Source organism: Panthera uncia, chromosome A2 (assembly GCF_023721935.1).
Source record: "Panthera uncia isolate 11264 chromosome A2, Puncia_PCG_1.0, whole genome shotgun sequence".
NCBI classification, from domain to species: domain Eukaryota; kingdom Metazoa; phylum Chordata; class Mammalia; order Carnivora; family Felidae; genus Panthera; species Panthera uncia.
Window position 1 is genome coordinate 65,568,174 of NC_064816.1, and position 18,252 is coordinate 65,586,425.

Sequence of the window (18,252 nt, forward strand, 5' to 3'; positions counted from 1 at the left end):
TGGGAGCCCAATGCACGGTCCGAACCCACCAACCGTGAGATCATGATCTGAGCCTAAACCAGGAGTTGGACGCTTAACCGACTGAGCCACCCAGGCGCCCCTCATTATTTAGTACCTATCTATCACTATTAGAAATGGACAGAGATTTTCAAAATATTTATAACGTTGACAAATATAACTATTATCCAGTTATGCGTCACCATAAAAAAACATATTTTTGAAGAAAAACAAGCATGTTTCAAAAACAAACAAAGTATATATACTGAGTCCAGGGGCATTGCTTTACATTTTTGCAATTTCTTGAACTACCTGGCTGAAGAGAAGTCAGCTGTATTTTCATATGAGTTTCTGCATTCAATCATCTGCCATATGGTGTTTTGGTTGAAACATATGAGGAAAATTTAGCCTCGTACAGAAATGTATGGGAAAGGGAGAGGTTTTTTAAATTACTTTTGGGGGGACAATTATAGACTGACATGCACATATTGGGAACGATACGAGAGATCTTATGGGCCCTGTTTCCTAGTTTCCCCCAGTGGCAACATCTTCCAAAACTGGAGTACAATATCCCAGTTAGGATACTGACTTGAATACAGTAAGCATCCAGACATCCAGATATCTCCACAGATATCTCTTTCATGTTGCCCTTATAGCAACATCCTTCCTTCATACCTGGAAACCATTAGTTTCTTCTGTCTTTCAATAGCATGACATTTTAATAATATTATGTAATTGGAATATAGCCTTTTGGACTATTTTTTAAACTGTCTTTAATATTTATTTTTCAGAGAGAGACAGAGAGACAGAGCGCGAGCAGGGGAGGGGCAGAGAGAAGGAGACACAGAATCTGAAACAGGGTCCAAGCTCTGAGCTGTCAGCACAGAGCCTGACGCAGGGCTTAAACTCATGAACCACAAGGTTATGACCTGAGCTGAAGTCAGAAATTTACCCAACTGAGTCATCCAGGCACCCCTGGGATTGACTGTTTTCATTCAGAATAGTTTTCTGCAGATTCATTCAGGTTGCTGTGTACCAGCAGTTTGTTCCTTTTTGCTGGTGAGTATTATTTATAACATGGATCACCATGAGTTGCTTTGAAGGACACTTAGATCGCTTCCAGTTTTGTTTTGTTTTGTTTTTACTATGATAAACTAAACTGGTAGAAACATTGGTGTACAAGTTTTTGTGTCAATAAAAATTTTCATTTCTCTAAGGTTGGGTTATATGGTATATGCATGTTTAGTTTTTTAGAAACTGCCAAGCTGTTTTCCAGAATAGCTGTACCATTTCACATTCCCAATGGAATGCATGAAAAACCAGTTTCTGTTAATGCTCGTCAGCATTCACTGTTGTCACTATTTTTTATTTTAGCCATGCTGAGAGGTATATAGAAATATCTCACTGTGTTTTTAATTTATATTTCCCGAATGGCTAATGATGTTGAACATCCTTTCCTTTGCTTATTTGCCATCTGTACATCCTTACCATCGACATGCCTGTTCATGTATTTTGCCCGTTTTCAAATTGGATATTTGTTTGTTTGTTTTTACTGTTGAGTTTACAGAGTTCTTTTTATGTTCTAAATACTAGCCCTCTCTTAGACATATAATTTGCAAATATCTTACCCATTTTGTTAATTTGTCTTTTCATACTCTAAACAAAGTCTCTGACAGAGCAAAAGTTTTTAATTTTAATGAAATCCAACTTTTAAATATTTCTTTTATGGATCATGCTTGGTGTTAAATGTAAGTATTCTTGTCTAGTATAGACCTTGTTTTGTTTTTAAAATTTTTTTATGTTTATTTATCTTTGGGACACACACACACACACACACACACACACACAGAGCATGAGCAGGGGAGGAGCAGAGAGAGAGGGAGACACAGAATCTGAAGCAGGCTCCAGGCACTGAGCTGTCAGCACAGACTCCAACATGGGGCTCGAACCCATGAATCATGAGATGATCACCTGAGCCAAAGTCAGATGCTTAACCAACTGAGCCACCCAAGTGCCCCTAGACCTTTTTGTTCTTAACACTTTGTCCTAAAATTTTTCCCCTAAAAGTGTCATATTTTTCCATTTTGTACTTAAATCTGTGATCCATTTTGAGTTAATTTTTTATAAGTTTGTACAGTAATAGTTTTTTGTATAATTTTGTATTGATTTAGATTGAGGTTCTTCTTCTTCTTCTTTTTTTTTTTTTTGCCTATGAATGTCCAGATACCCCAGCACCACACTTGTTAATAAAACTGTGTGTCCATGAATTGCTTTCGAACCTTTGTCAAACTAGATTCACTTTATTTTCTTGAGTCTATTCCTGGGTCTCGACTCTATGTCATTGATCTAAGTATCTTTCCCTCCACCAGTACCACACCACCTTGATTACTGTAGCTATATAACACATATTCAACTTGAGTAGACTGGTTCCGCCCACTTTACTTTTCTCAAAATTGTTCTAGCTACTTCAGTTCCTTTGTTTTTCCATATAAATTTCATAATAACCTTGCCTCCTCTTAACAAAAATTGCCTCTGATATTTGGATAGAAAGTGTGTTAAATCTATACATCAATTTTTGGTGAATTGACATCTTTACTATATAAGTCTTTCGATATATGATTATGGAATGTCTGTTCATTTACTTAGATTTGTAAAAAAAATAATTTTGCAGTATTGTGTAGTTTCCCACATACAATGAAGGTACAAGGATTTTTTAGATTTACACCTATTACATGTTTGACAGCATTGTAAACAGTTTTATGTTTTTAATCTCAGAACTCATATGTTCTCTGCTACTGTATAGAAATGCTTTTGATCTTGTATCCTGTGACCTTACTGAACTCAATTATTAGTTCTGGGAGTAATTTTATAGATCCCTTCATATTTTCTATGTAGACAATCATGTCATTGGCAAAGAGGGTCAGTTTTATTTCTTTCCAAACCATAGGGCCTTTTTCTTGCCTTACTAGACTTCCACTCTTGACTTCACTAGGTCCCCTCTGGCACCAGCATGGAGGGGTTACCACCTGGCACTCTATACTCCCCACAGAATCTTTGGTGTCTGGGTAAGGTGTGGGGGGGGCCTCAGTTTTCTCTGAGTGTTTGGTTGGAATAGAGCTGTTATTGTCTGAGGATTTTGCCTTTCCCTGTTCTTTGGCTAGAAAGAGCAGGTTTGGGGGATGTTTTTTAGTCTGTACAATTTGCTACCTTATCCACCACCTATAGGCGAACAGAACAAGTAAGGACTTCCCCTCATTTCATTTCTTGGATTCTGAGGTTTTCTGGTCATTCTCTACCCTTCAGAATATAGTATAACCTTGGTTTGTGAGCATAATACATTTGGAAGCATGATTGTAATCCAAAGCCCTCGTATATCGAAGCGAATTTCAAGAACCATTGGCTCAGTTGTGATCATGTGACATTCAGCATCATGTACTACTCCTATTGCAAGATAACGCCCATTTATCAAGTTAAAATTTATGAGAAGAGTTTGCTCGTCTTGTGGAACACTTACAGAACAAGTTACTCACAATCCAAGGTTTTACTGTACTCTTAAGTTTTATTTTATGTAGAGTCTGCAGTGTTTATGGATACCTAGCAGAAAGGAATAAGAAAAAATATGTCTACTCCATCTTCCTAGAAGTAGTAGTCTCAGAGTCAAGGACATTTTGAAGATGTTTTTTCCTAAGAATATATGTCTGTAATTTTTCTCATTACATTTTCTTAAAGATGAGACCAAATTAAAATTATCTGTTTGGAAAATTCCTTAGTGATATTATTTTGTGTGTGGCGGTGGCAATGTTGAATGCTCTTTAGCATCGATATCTATTATATTTTTAGACCAAAGCATTTCAGTGAGTGCTTATCTAAAGACTAAACATTTATAACATGCAGTTCTCAGCTAAATATTCTTCTTTGAGCCATAAGAAAATGTTTGATACTTTGAATTTTTCCAACAGATCCACATATGACATTTATAGGTAAAAGGCAGTTGGATTTTAAAACATGTAATAATAAAAACAGGATTTGGTCATTTGAAAATTTGCATAGATGAATAATGGGCTTGGTGTTACTCTTTTAGTCAATATAACAAGGTATATCTTGATTCTAACTCAGCAATGCCATTGATGCCTTACGTTAAAAACCTAGTGTTATCAGGAAACCATACCACTGTATTTTTTTTAAGGTTTTATTTAAATTCCAGTTAGTTAACAGACAGTGTAATATTAGCTTCAAGTGCACAATGCAGTGATTTAACAGTTCCATACAACACCTGGTGCTCATCACAAGTGCACTCCTTAATCCCCATCACCACTTTCACCCATCCCCCCTCCAAACCCATACCACTTTTAAAAAAACATTACTAATATTACAACTTGGTAAACACATATACCTGTTGTTGTTTTTTTTTTTTAATTTTTTTTAACGTTTATTTATTTTTGAGACAGAGTGAGACAGAGCATGAAGGGGGGAGGGTCAGAGAGAGAGGGAGACACAGAACCCAAAGCAGGCTTCAGGCTCTGAGCTGTCAGCACAGAGCCCGATGCAGGGCTTGAACTCACGGGAGGTGAGATCATGACCTGGGCCGAAGTCGGACGCTCAACTGACTGAGCCACCCAGGCGCCCCAACTTGTTTTTTAATAAAATTGTGACTTGAGGGGCGACTGGGTGGCTCAGTCGGTTGAGCCTCTGACTTCAGCCCAGGTCATGATCTCGCGGTCTGTGAGTTCGAGCCCCGCGTCGGGCTCTGTGCTGACAGCTCAGAGCCTGAAGCCTGCTTTGGGTTCTGTGTCTCTCCATCTCTCAGCCCCTCTCCTGCTCATGCTCTGTGTCTCTCTGTCTCTCAATAATGAATAAACGTTAAAAATTTTTTTTAAATAAAATAAAATTATGATTTGAAAGTGCATGAAAAGATGGGGGAATGCCTCTTACTGCAAAATGGCATGTTGATGTCTGTGAAAAGACAGCAACAGTGAACCAAATTCTCTGAAGAATATAGAGATGCAGTCGTTTATATTGTCTCCGATTGCAATTTGAAGTGGTTCTGACACATATCTTTCAAAAGCACTTCTAGTTTATCCTGAAGTAGCCAGGATATGTATACTTCAGGTTATGTATACTATTATTCCAAATCTTTGGACACCACATGTTGTTTTTCGGTTCTTTCCATATTACAAATGGCAAAATAAATTTCCTTCCAGGATTCTCTCCTTGGCCAGATTTACCCAAGAGGAAAGAGAAAGGCTGTAATGATCAATAAAAGACATTCCTACACTGAAATTATAAAAAGGGAAATTAAAAAAATTATTACATAAAGAGGGGAACTTTTCAAACGTGTCTCAAGAGAACGTTAAAATAAAGTGTCAGACAAGGCAAGAGCCACAAAGTAAAAAAGAGAAAGGGAGAGAGAGAGAAAGCAATGAGGAGCAGAGAGCAGAGAAGAAGCAGAGGGGGTTTCACACTCACACAACCCAGGGCCCATGATCATTTACACCCCAGAGCAACAAGTGTGCGGCAAACTTTTCTCTCTGGTTTTTTAACTTTCTCTCTGGAATCTCATCAGAGCCTACTGTTACCCAGGTTATAGTCCTCCCTCACACTTCCCAGGGGAACCAACTTCTCCGGGCCAGTCACCTCAGAGGACACCCCCACGATCCTGCTCAGATTCCCAGCTCTGTTGGAGAAATGGGGTCTCTTACCCTGAGAGGCCAGGGGCAAAATTCAGCAGAATTCACGTGGTTCATGAACCTCATTGGGGAAAACATTATACCATTATTTTCACTAATATCAGAAAAGGCTCAGGAGCGCCTGGGTGGCTCAGTTGGTTAAGCATCCTGCTTCGGCTCAGGTCATGATCGCCTGGTTTGTGGGTTGAGGCCCCTCTGTGCTGACAGCTCAGAGCCTGGAGCCTGCTTTGGATTCTGTGTCTCCCTAGCTGTCTGTCCCTCCCCCACTCACACTCTGTCTCTCAAAAATAAAAAAAAATGTTAAAAACTTAGAAAAAGAAAAAAGCTCAGTAAGAAAACTACATTTTCTCTAAAGAATCCCATGCCATTGTCTGCCCCCAGTGCCCCAATTCCATTGCCAGTGGAGACCACCCCACCCTGTAGGAGGAGGAGCGCACAATCAAAACTACTGTGGAAAATGAGGATATATTCTAGAATCTTCCAGTTTGAAAGAAGTTTTTTTTTTTTAATGTTTTTAATGTTTATTTATTTTTGAGAGAGAGAGAGACAGAGTGTGAGTGGGGGAGGGGCAGAGAGAAAGGGAGACACAGAATCCAAAGCAGGCTCCAGGCTCTGAATTGTCAGCACAGAGCCTGAGGCAGGGCTTGAGCCCACCAACAGGGAGATCATGACCTGAGCTGAAGTTGGACCCTTAACCAACTGAGCCACCCAGGTGCCTCAGAATATTTTTTTTCTAACTGCATTACAGAAAAAATGAAAGTAGATCTTGTAAAAATGTTTATTTATTTATTTTGAGAGAGAGAGAGCCAGAGAGCATGAGCGAGGGAGGGGCAGAGAGAGAGGGAGAGAGAAGGGGAGAGAGAATCCCAAGCAGGCTCTGCACTGTCAGCCCAGAGCCCCATGAGGGGCTTGATCCTGTGAGATCATGACCTGAGCTGAAATCAAGTCAGTTGCTTAAATGACTGAGCCACCCAGGTGCCCAAAAATGAAACTAGATTTTGAAAACAATAATAATCACTGGCCTATGCTTACATACAATAGCAGCCCTGTAGGAATGAAGCAGAAGAGAGGAGGAAAATAAAGTGCTACCTCGCCTTCTAGTCATAGCTTAACAGCCTAATTTCTAAGCTAAAGAACTGGTAGTCATGCAGCAATATAAGAGTAATTCCCCTTCCAACAACGGGTTCACCAGGAGAACGTGGTGGTCATTTACTCCATCTTGACATGTGTAGTCTACACATTGAGGGGTGTATAGTGTATATGTATTAGATGTAGATTTCCATGCCCTGTATTAAAAAAAAAAATAGAGTCCCTCTTATTTTTGGTATATGGGCTTTAATGCTTATCAGTGAACTAGGTGGTGAACAGGAGATTTTATCTTGAAGTGGGGCAGTGCTACATTTTGTGACAGCGACAGAATTGGGACGAACACGTGTGATAGCCTGAAACAAAAGACAGAGGGTTGAACATCTATACGTACATGGCCCCTGTTCTTTCTGGGTTCCACGGAAAGATGCTGGCTCACAGCACATCTGGATATAATGTGGGTCTGTACTGCATTGGAGGGACATGTGGCCCCAGTTTCTTCTTCCTTTTGGAGGAGTGAGCCTGATAGTGGCTTGCAGAGAGATATGAGACACTTTGGACTCAGAGAGAAAACTGTGGACTTTGGGTGGCTCCTAGAGGCATAGGAAGTTCTAGAAAGGGGTATGTCCTACTCATTTCTCTCTTCTGGTAACTCACCAAATAGCACTTCTCAAAGTCACTCCCTTGACCCCAAAAGGTCCTCAAACATAATCCTATCATCATAGCCACACATGTATTGATGTTCTCTTATCTAAAGTAAGAACAGACTAGGTGATTGGACTCATCTCACATCTGTTTCCTGGATTAACCAAGCAGGCTCTAACTGGGTTTGCATCTGGGAATGCAATCACCCATATGGGGTGGTTAGCAGGCTAGACCCAGGCAACTGTTGCTGGCAATAGTCACATGCCTGGCTCCATCTGGTGGGAAGGTGGCCCCAGTGATGGCTAAAGGCAGGGCTACAGTGAGTTCAGTCCAGCTGGAAAGGCACATTAGTCCTTTTTTTTTTTTTTTTTCTCTTGCCCTCAAGATTCTGTGGTCCATGCTGAGGTGTCTGAGCCACGGTCCTCACATTCCTCTCCACAGTAACCCCAGTCAGTGCTCTATCATGTGGGGTTGGATAGGAGCAGAGGTCAAGGCATGTGGCTGGTGCACTTGCACACATGCCAAAACTCCGGAGAATCCATATAAGGCTGAAAAGAAGGCACTCGATGCAAGATTAGAGGACATTATCAGCCCTGTCCGAGGGACCCTTTCCCCCATGCTTAACCTCAATCCCAAGGGACATAAGAGCTCTACTAAGGCAAAGCATCCAGTCATAGGGTCTGCTGAACACCAACTGAAATCAGACCATTCGAAATCTCTAGGAATGAGGGGTAGGTCTGACCTGAGAGTTTCTTTCAGTCACAGCACAGCAAAGGTGCACACACATTTGGGGTATGGGGAGGATTCCAGTTTGCTAGAAGAAAGGAGGAGCTGACTAATCTCTGATGGGTCTCCTCAGTGATCTTTTGACTGGTCTTCCCTTTCCCTTCCTTATACCTCCCATAGCTTATTATCCAGTTTCTGAGAACTTGACCCGTAAGGAGCACAGCTGGTGATTCTCATCTGCAAAAGCTTGCCAGGCCCCAGTGTTCCCTCAGAACTGGGTTCTGGGTTATTGGCCTCCCCTTTGCATCCCAGACTGACCTCTGGGTTAGCAGCATTCAGAGCTTGAGTATGCATTTCCCAACCCTGGTCACTGGGCTCTGGGCTCCCCTCTTTTCCCACCAGGCTTCGTGTCCAGTCTACAGCCTTGGGCAGGCAGGTGAGCTCTGGTCACCCTGGGCAAACTCTGAGGAGGAAAACAGGTCTACTACTCTATGAGAGATTTTATTTTAGGTTTATTTCTTTATTTTGAAAGAGAGAGAAAGAGGAGAGAGAGACAGAGAGAGAGAGAGGATGCACGGGATAGTAGAGAGAGGGAGACAGAGAATCCCAAGAATTCCCAGAGAATCCCACTATCATTGCAAAGCCTAATGAGAGGCTCTATCTCACAAACCATAAGATCATGACCTGAGCCAAAATCAAGAGTCGGGCACTTAACTGACTGAGCTACCCAGACGCTCCTCTATTGGAGAATTTGAGCTCTTGCTTTTTCTCTGCTTTTTCTGGCTCCTTTTTCCAGATGGTTGGAATGCTTAAACCTCCATGCTCACATAGGTAATCTTCAATGTTATCACTCTGGATTGCCCTTTCACAACAAAACAGGATTTCTGAGGGCTATTTACTCAAGGATGTGGGGTCTCCACAGTGGGTCCTGAGTGTCAGGTGGTCGGTCATCATTCTTAGATATAGTGACCATTGACTGTGACCTTCCATAGTCCCCAGGGGTGTTTCCTCATACTCCTGGGTAAACTCACCAGTGCAGTGTTATCAACAGTACATTTGGCACCATTCTGTCCAACAACTGGCTCAGGCAAACACTGATGGCATCATTTGGTACTGCCTAGAATCCCCAGATAGAAGAACCGATGCAGGGATCCAGCTTCCTGTAGAGAGGTACCCATGGAAGGGCATATGCAGTCCAGGACAGGGCTAGAGGCATTTTGATGGTGTGCTGCAGCAGACAGACCTCAGGTATGTAGGTCAAGGACTGCACTCTACATAGGGCAAGCATGGGAGGAAACATACACGGATGAAATAAGCATGTAGGTTTCAGGTGTTGAGCATTCCGAGCTTTGGTTCCACCAGAATCGGAGCATTACCTTAATAAGTTGGATGCTCCCAGAAATAGACCTTCTAGACAAGGATTTAGACCCAAGTAGTTTCCTTGGAAAGTATGGGACAATGATCAAGTAAAAGCAACATGGCTGTCCTCAATCCCTGGCACACCCCCTGCAAACGTGCCACACCTATCACCAAAAGATGGAGCTTGTTTTTGTTCTCTTTGATTTGGGGTTAGCTCTGTTGCCTGCTTTGACCAATGGAAAGTGGTAGCAGTGGCATCCTGAAACTTCTAAGCCTACCGTCTGAGAGGCAGCTTCTATTTTCATCCTGTGGGTGTCCAGCTGCCAAGTAATGAAGCTGAGGTTAGACTACTCTGTTATGACAGATCATGAGCCCCGGCGGTTCTGATCACTTCAGCTGAGGCAGACTTGGGACTGAAGACAGTTGGGTATTCCAGCTGAAGACAGTTGTATTAGTGAGCCCAACTGGTGCCACTATCCAGCTGAGCCCAGCAAATATAGAGATATAATAAATTGTTTAAATCCATTACTTTGGAGGATTTTTTGTTACATAACAGGAGTTAACTAATACGAGAAGTGATGTCAGAAAGTACAAATGGGAGACTGGGGAATTAGAAGAGGGGAAGGGAAAGAAACCAAAGACAGTGGGCATAGATGAGCACATTCTTGTGTGTGCAACCGAGGCCCTGCCTTGCTGGGGACCTCAGGCGACAGCATCAAGCATGCCTCGGTGGTATCACAGTTGCGGCAATAGAGGGCTGGAGTTGTTTTTCTATCGACTCCCAGTGGTCATTGGTTGGGTACGTTAACCTGGGGATGAACTCCCCAGTATGTTGGCTGGCACAGCAAGAAAGAATACTCAAGTCAAGAGTCCTGAGGGGGGGTAGTGGACTGGACTGAACGGGAGCCACGACCGCTGTGGACATACAGCTGGGAAGTGTCAACTGTCCATCACCTGGAGATCTGGAGGCCTGGCCCCATGGGAATACGTGAAGGAATGTTCTCAGCTTATCCAGTTCGTTGCTGAGGAAGCCACGAAGTGTCTCAAGACCATGCTGCTTGCTCCAAGGTGTTACGGAAGCCTGAGACTGGGCTGAGAATAACAGCTCCCTAAAACGGAGACATTTTTCATGTGAAGGTAGCATTCTTTCTACATCTAGATGGGCAGGGAAAAACATCAGATGACTCCTCACAACTTGTCTTTGTACCCTGGGTCACTTCGTTCTCATTTCAACAGATGATCGATGAACTGTGAGATCCAAGCACGACACAATGAGCAGCACAGGAGACACTGAGACCTGCCTGGAAGAAGCAGAGACGGGCACCCAGCTGAAGGGGACATACCAGATGGCCAGATGGCAGGGGCCGCTTGGCGGCATTAGAAACAGAAGCTGGATATCATATGTGTGCCAAGCCAAGTGAGGGGCATGCCAGAAAGCAAAGTAAGGTGTGGACTAAGGGAACACAATGGTAAACTAAACACAATTGAGAAAACAAAGCTAGCATTCAAATTGCAAGCAGTGGGTAACATAGAGGATCAAATCAGCCTGGTGACAAAAACAAAACAAAACAAAACAAAACAAAGCAAAACAGGTGAATCAAGGTTCATTAATAAAAAAAAAAAAAGGCCCAGAGAAGATGACAGAGGGAACAGACAGAAGCATCTGAAACCTGTGGAATAGAGAGAAACATCAATAAATAGATGAAAAACAATAGTTAAGTTTCAAAGAAAACCTTTCGTAGCCGAAACAGGCCGCCCCACCCCATCTTCTGGTCGCGTTGGATGCAGGGTAGCTCATTTTCTGAGAGAATGTGGAGAAAACGGAGCAGTGGGCAGAAAGGCAGTACAGCAGAGTGACTGAAAATACAGACAGTGGCTTCCAGGGTTTGAATTTAAGCTCTTTGAATTATCAGGTGCAAAGCCTTGGGTTCCTTTTCTTCTTTGTCCCTGTTACCTCATTTGTGAAAGGGACACAGTGTTACCGATCTCGTAGAATCAAATGTGTTACCTCTGCTTAATACATATAACAGTGCCTGACACACAGTAAGTATTAAATGCGTGTTAGCTCTTATGATTTGGGGAATCAGTGTTCTGTTTCAGAGGGAAAAAGATATCACTGGCAGCCTACTAATTTAGTATTCCATTGCCATCAGCGCTAAAATGTGTGCGTACTCCAGCTTCAAACATTTACACGTCAGACTCTGGTATTATTATTAAAGATGGTCTTTACTGTAAAGAAAATAATTATTCCTACCATTTTTATAAATATTTTGATGAGCACTCATATAAAGTAAGTTAAGAAGTTATTGTCTTCTACTTGGCTAAGCCAGACTTTCCAAGTCAAGTTTTAAGTAAAACATCAAGGGGCGCCTGAGTGGCTCAGTCAGTTGAGCATCTGACTGCTGATTTTGATTGAGGTCATGAGTTGGAGGCCCGAGTCCTGCTCCTCCTTGACCGTGGAGCCTGCTTGGGATTCTCTCTCTCCCTTGCTCTATGCCCCTCCCCAGCTCAGTCTCTCTCTCTCAAAGTAAATAAATAAACAACAATGACAACAACAACAGAAACATTAGGTAGAGGATACTGGTCTTTACCACGTTGTTGTACTTGAGGGGTGTTACCACTCCCTCCTTTAAATATCTTTCTCAGAATAGCACTTATTCACACTTTTCTTTTCCTATCAATAAAGAACCCTTTGTTCTGCCATGCAACGTTCATAGGCTAGATCTTTTTCCATGTGGTTTTCAGGCGATGTACCAAAGAATGGCACAAAGGAAATCCACAGTTTTAAGCTGGAACATTTGGGGGTGGGATGCAGATAAACGAACAATGAATAATCTTGTCGGTCAAGATAGCTGAATGGTCATCTTACTCTCAAATTCCACATTCAGAAATCTTTCAAGACCAGATCTCTTCTCCTGAATACCTTGGTTTCTGTCCAGACCTTAGCACAGCTTACTTATTACAATCTGCTCACCAACAATTTTATCAATGTACTAGTTAACATAAGCCTTTATTATGACTCATAAAATTACTGAGATTTGTTATTTATTTAGCCATCTTACCATGACCATGAATTCCACAAGGGGACTATCTGTTGCATAAAGAAATATTTGTTTTGCTATGCTCTCCATTTACTGACCTCCTAATTTCCCTTACTATCTCTATGACAAACTTTATACACAGGCATTTGGAGGCACACTCATTCATCGGGTTGCTCATAATTCATTTATAAACCAGAACAACATTCACGCTCTTGCTGGTCGCTAGAGTGCTGCCCTAGACCTTTACAGGTTTAAGTGCCAAATTTGAAAACCGCAATTAAAACATTTCATCACCTCATGAGGCTGAACTTTTCCTTTTTTATAAGTGCTTTAGATAATGTGGCTCTTTTTGCCATCTTCCGCACATTTTGTTTAAAGCACACGAACACATAGGATGACTCAAATAATCATTCATTTAGATGTGAAATTATGCTTAAAATAATCAAAGTAAACAGACTTACACTATATTTCAAAAAATTGTCTGTATGCAATTTACATAAGCTGCTCGTATCTCAGTTTTATTGTAAAAAAATTATCCTGGCTTACTGAAGAAAAAAAAAGTTATACTCTAAAATTTGCAAGATTATGACGTCTTCCTAATTTTTCTCAATTATTTTCAAATATTCCCCCATCTTCTTACGTTTGTTCCTGTAATTTTTAATATGAACTTAAAATACTTATAAATCAATCATAACACTGTAAATATAATTCCCAGTTTTGTGAAAACACTATAGTGTAGAAATTGACATCCATTTATATGTTGTTACATGAACATATTTTTCATATTGTTGTTCTTATTTTTTCTATATCTTTATCAACAGCTGTATACAGATGCAATTCACATACCATACTATTCATCCATGTCAACTCTAAAGTCTGACTGATTTTAGTGCATTCACAGAATTGCATAACCATCACCATAATCACTTTGAGAACATTTTCATCACTCCAGAAAGAAAACCCAGTCATAAGTAATCACTCCCAGTCTCTCTTAAGCTCTCAGAGGAAGAACGAGACATGTGGTGATGGAAGCAGAGGGTGGAATGATTCAAGGAAGGGGTCATGAGTCAAAGAACATATGCAGAATAAAGTTTGAAAAAGAAAAGGAAATGAATTCTCCTCTGGAGCCTCCAGAAGGGAACGCAGCTCTGCTGACACAAGGAATTTAGCCCATTGAGATACAAGGCAGACTTCTGACCCATAGACCTGAAAGATAAGACTTTTACTTTTCTAAGCCACAAAATTTGTAGAAACGTATTATAACAGCAATAGAATACTAGACTAGTCTGTAAAAGAAAATTGATTTTTGTATATTGATCTTGTATCTTGCAACCTTTCTTTACTTGTTTATTTGTTCTAATAGTTTTTGAAGTGAATTCTGTAGAATTTTCTATAAATTCTACAATTCTAAGAATTCTAAAATTAACAATACAAGAAACAACAGGTGTTGGTAAGGATGTGGAGAAAGGGGAACCCTCTTGCACTGCTGGTAGGAATGCAAACTGGTGCAGCCACTCTGGAGAACAGTATGGAGTTTCCTCAAGAAACTAAAAATAGAACTCCCCTACAATCCAACAATTACACTACTAGGTATTTACCCAAAGAATACAGAAATACAGATTCAAAGGGCTACATGCACCCCAATGCTTACGGCAGAATTAACAGCAACAGCTAATGTATGGAGAGAGCCCAAATGTCCACCGATTGGTGAATGGATAAAGTAGATGTCGTGTATATATACAATAATATTACTCAGCTATCAAAAAGAAATGAATCTTGTCATTTGCAATGACATGGATGAAGCTAGAATTTATGGATGGAGCTAAGAGAAATAAGTCTATCAGAGAAAGACAAATACCATATGATTTCATTCATATGTGGCATTTAGGAAACAAAACAGATGAACATATGGGCAGGGAGTGGAGATCAGAGATGGAAACAAACTACCAGAAATTCTTAATGATAGAGAGCAAACTATAGGTTGATGGAGGGAGGTCGGTGGGAGATGGGCTAGATGTGTGATGGGTACTCAGGAGGGCACTTACTGTGATGAGCACTGGGTGTGGTATGTACGTGATGAATCACTACATTCTACTCCTGAAACCAAAATTGCACGGAATGAAGTCCAAACGTACTTGCAGTTCCCTCTCCAACACTTGTCCCATGCCTGGGCCTTCAAATCTACTTCCTACTGCACCGTTTTTCCTCTGAACTCAAGTGACTTCCAGTAACTGAGTCCTTTATGATTCTATTGCTTGTTCCATTTGGCTAATTGGAAGGTCCTTCATGCTCACGCTTTAATTCTCGGCTCAGATATCTACGACCGCATGCATGTACACTCTTCTCTCATCCCTCCTGCCCCTACCTATTAAAATTTACCAATTACCTGCATATCTCCATTCCACTCTGTACAGATGTTCTCATAAAAATTACAAAGTATTGTTTATGAAGACATGAGCGCGCGCGCGCGCGCGCGCACACACACACACACACACACACATACATAATCTGTATTCCTGTATCAGATTCTAAGCTCCTTCAAGGAAGTATCATGCTTTATTGGTATAATTTTACCTACTGTTTATAATTTGATAAAAGTTAAAAAAGTTAGCAAAGACAGATTTATATACATGATGATTAGGTGCTTCCATTGTTTAACAAACAAAAAGCTTCTGCCACAAATGTGTCTTAATTTGAACACGGGTTTCTCATCACACAGTGGAATAAACACATAGAAGGGTTAGTAAGAAACCCTGTAGGGAAGGATGGGGTGGTAAGTGTGAAGGGCACAGATATATTATAAAAGAGAATCAATGCATAAGGTTATGAATCAAAGTGATAATTTTCACAAAGAGGAATAAAGTAGGCCAGAATCTGAAAGGGATATATGTTTATTTTGTACCCAATATGTATCCGTACATTATGGTTTTGCTTGTTTACATTTAATCTTAAAAAAAAATCCCGTAGTGTGAGTAGATTTTTCTCAGGCTAGCTGTAAATTGTGATAATTAATGATAATGCAGGGATTGCTTTTAAAGAAAAAAACAACAACCTCTCTCTTAGTTTTCATTAGTATTTTAAGTCATATATCTTAAGGCATAATTTTTTTAAAGCTTTAAATATCACTTTTCTATAATTCTGTAATTCTACAAATGCTCAGGATATCTTGGAAAATTATATACATTGAGACAAGTGACTTTCCCCAAATTAGTTATTACATAGGAAGAGAAATCAAGTGTGTCTCATTCCAAATTCTGTATCACCTCCCCTGCATTCTCCTGCCCTCTAAGGTTAGGTAGACTAGGTTTACTCATTTGTTACAGAGGAAAGAGGATCAAGGATAGGGGAACTTCTGTGGAAGTAATCATCGAGTTTGTAACATCTTATATGTATCTAGGGCACTTCAGAGTATTTCCCAGTTGGTAGAGGGGTTTGCATTGCTTCTCCTGTTGGATGGGTTAAAGGGCATAGAGCAATGCTTCAAAACATGATTGAAGCAGAGAATCCACCTTGGAGGCCTCCTCAGGGCCTCCTACTATGTTCCAGGATGGCTTTGTATTTGTAAGCTATGGTTCTTTCCATTTGTCAAGTAGGAAGCCAGAAGTTAGAAACCCTCCTTAGAAGGTGAGGCTCTCTTCTCTGCATTTCCTTGGAGTACCATTATCCCCTGAGGAATTTAGGCAGGTTACTGTGGAGCCGTGCAAATTTCACAAATAGCTTATGGGGTGCTGAGAAGAACATTGTCCTTGACATCAAGATTGGAATAGTTGGGTCCCACCAAGTGGTAGTTATATATCCTTGGACCTTTCAACTCATCTCTCTTGATTTGGCTCCTTCATCACTAAAACAGTGACAGTAATTCCTACTTTACGTATTTCTCATGATTAAATGAGAAATTATGCATGAGTGTCTCCTAAACTATAGCTCTTTCCAATATTAAGTGCTATTATGTAGGATTGTTGAATGAAAGGAAGAATACATTTCAGTAAAGACAAAGTTGGTTGCACAGCATGAAGAACCTGCAGTTGTAAAAGATAATTCTAGAGAAAACAGACGCCAAATGTTTTCTCTAGATTAAATGTAGATTGTATTTTTAAGCCTCTTAAACATCATTTAATCCTCCCATATTTTAAATAATGATTTCATTTTCAAAATAATTGTTCTTTGAAGAGAATGTGAGAAATAAAAAAAAGTTTACATAAGACAATCAAAAGTAACTAGATCTAAATGCTGATTTTTAAAATGCTGCGATTGGGACACCAGGGTGATTCAGTCAATGGAGCATCTGACTCTTGATTTCGGCTCAGGTCATGATCTCAGGGTCGTGGGATGGAGCCCCACATGGGGCTCTGTGCTGAGCATAGAGCCTGCTTGAGATTCTCTCTCTCTCTTTCTTTCTCTCACTCTCTCTCTCTCCCTCTGCCTCTACACCCACTCACAGGCTCTCTCTCTCTAACTCTCAAATTAAAAAAAATAAAAAAAAAATATGTGAAATGCTGAGACTATTCACAAATTATATGGGTAATTTTTTTTTACATGTACATTGCTAATTTTGTTTATGGAGTTTTAAACATGTGTCCACATGCATTCAAGATTCCATGTAGGGGCACCTTCCTTCCCACCTCACACTGAGCCCTTCAACCCCCATTATCCCCATTAAAATAAACAATGAAGCCTCCACAGCTGATTCACTTTCTAGGGTCTAGGCTAAGATCAACCACTTAGCTGTTCTCCCCCAGGTACCCAGGTGCTCTAAAATCCCAGGATGCTTCAATGAGTGGAACCATTTCTTTCTGCCCCCCTCTATCCCTAGATTTGGACTTCCCTTAGATGTGACAAGCTGACCATGATAAGGAAGACTGGGCTTGGGGCATTGGGTTTCCCAAAGATAAGAATCTAAGAGAAATCTTATTTTATGACTCTTCAAGCCAAAGGGCTGAAGGGCTGGAGGACAGGGAGGCCCAAATCTGCCTATTTCCAGGACCGGAAGTTTAATTTATGGGATTTCAGCACCTCAGCTGATTGGATTTCTGCTTCCTCTTTCACTAGCCCTTTGATTGGTAGAAATTCTTTCCAGATCCTGGAAATAAGTATACCGCTAATCTTTATTCTTTCTTGTTGTGACTTTGCAGTTTGTTTGTTTGTTTCCCATCCCTTCACAAATGGAAAAACATTTTTAAGAAGTCATGGCTAACCACAGGTATCTAATCTTGGAAGTCTGAATCATCTTATTCATATATAGGGCAAGAAAAGATTCATTTTGGCTAAGAGAGAAGCAAACTATGATATCAAATGCTTAATACAGCATAATTGCAAAAGATATGACAGCAAAATAAATAACGTCCTATAATTACTTGTGCCACGTCACAAATAATTTGGCACAATGACATTGTGTTAGTTTGCTAGGGCCGCCATAACAAAGTGTCACAGACCAAGTGGCTTAAATAACAAAAATTTATTTTCTCATAATTCTGGAGGTTACAAGTCCAAGATCAAGGGTTGGTTTTCCCTAACCCTCTTCTTAGCTTGTAGGTTGCTGTCTTCTCCCTGTGTCCTCACAGGTTCTTCTTTCTGTGGATATCTGTGTCCTTATCTCCCCTTCTTGTAGGGACATCAGTCACTCTGGATTAGAGCCCGTCCTAATAACCTCAGTTTAACTTAATTACCTCTTTAGAGACTTTGTCTCCAGATATGGCTGCATCCTGAGGTAT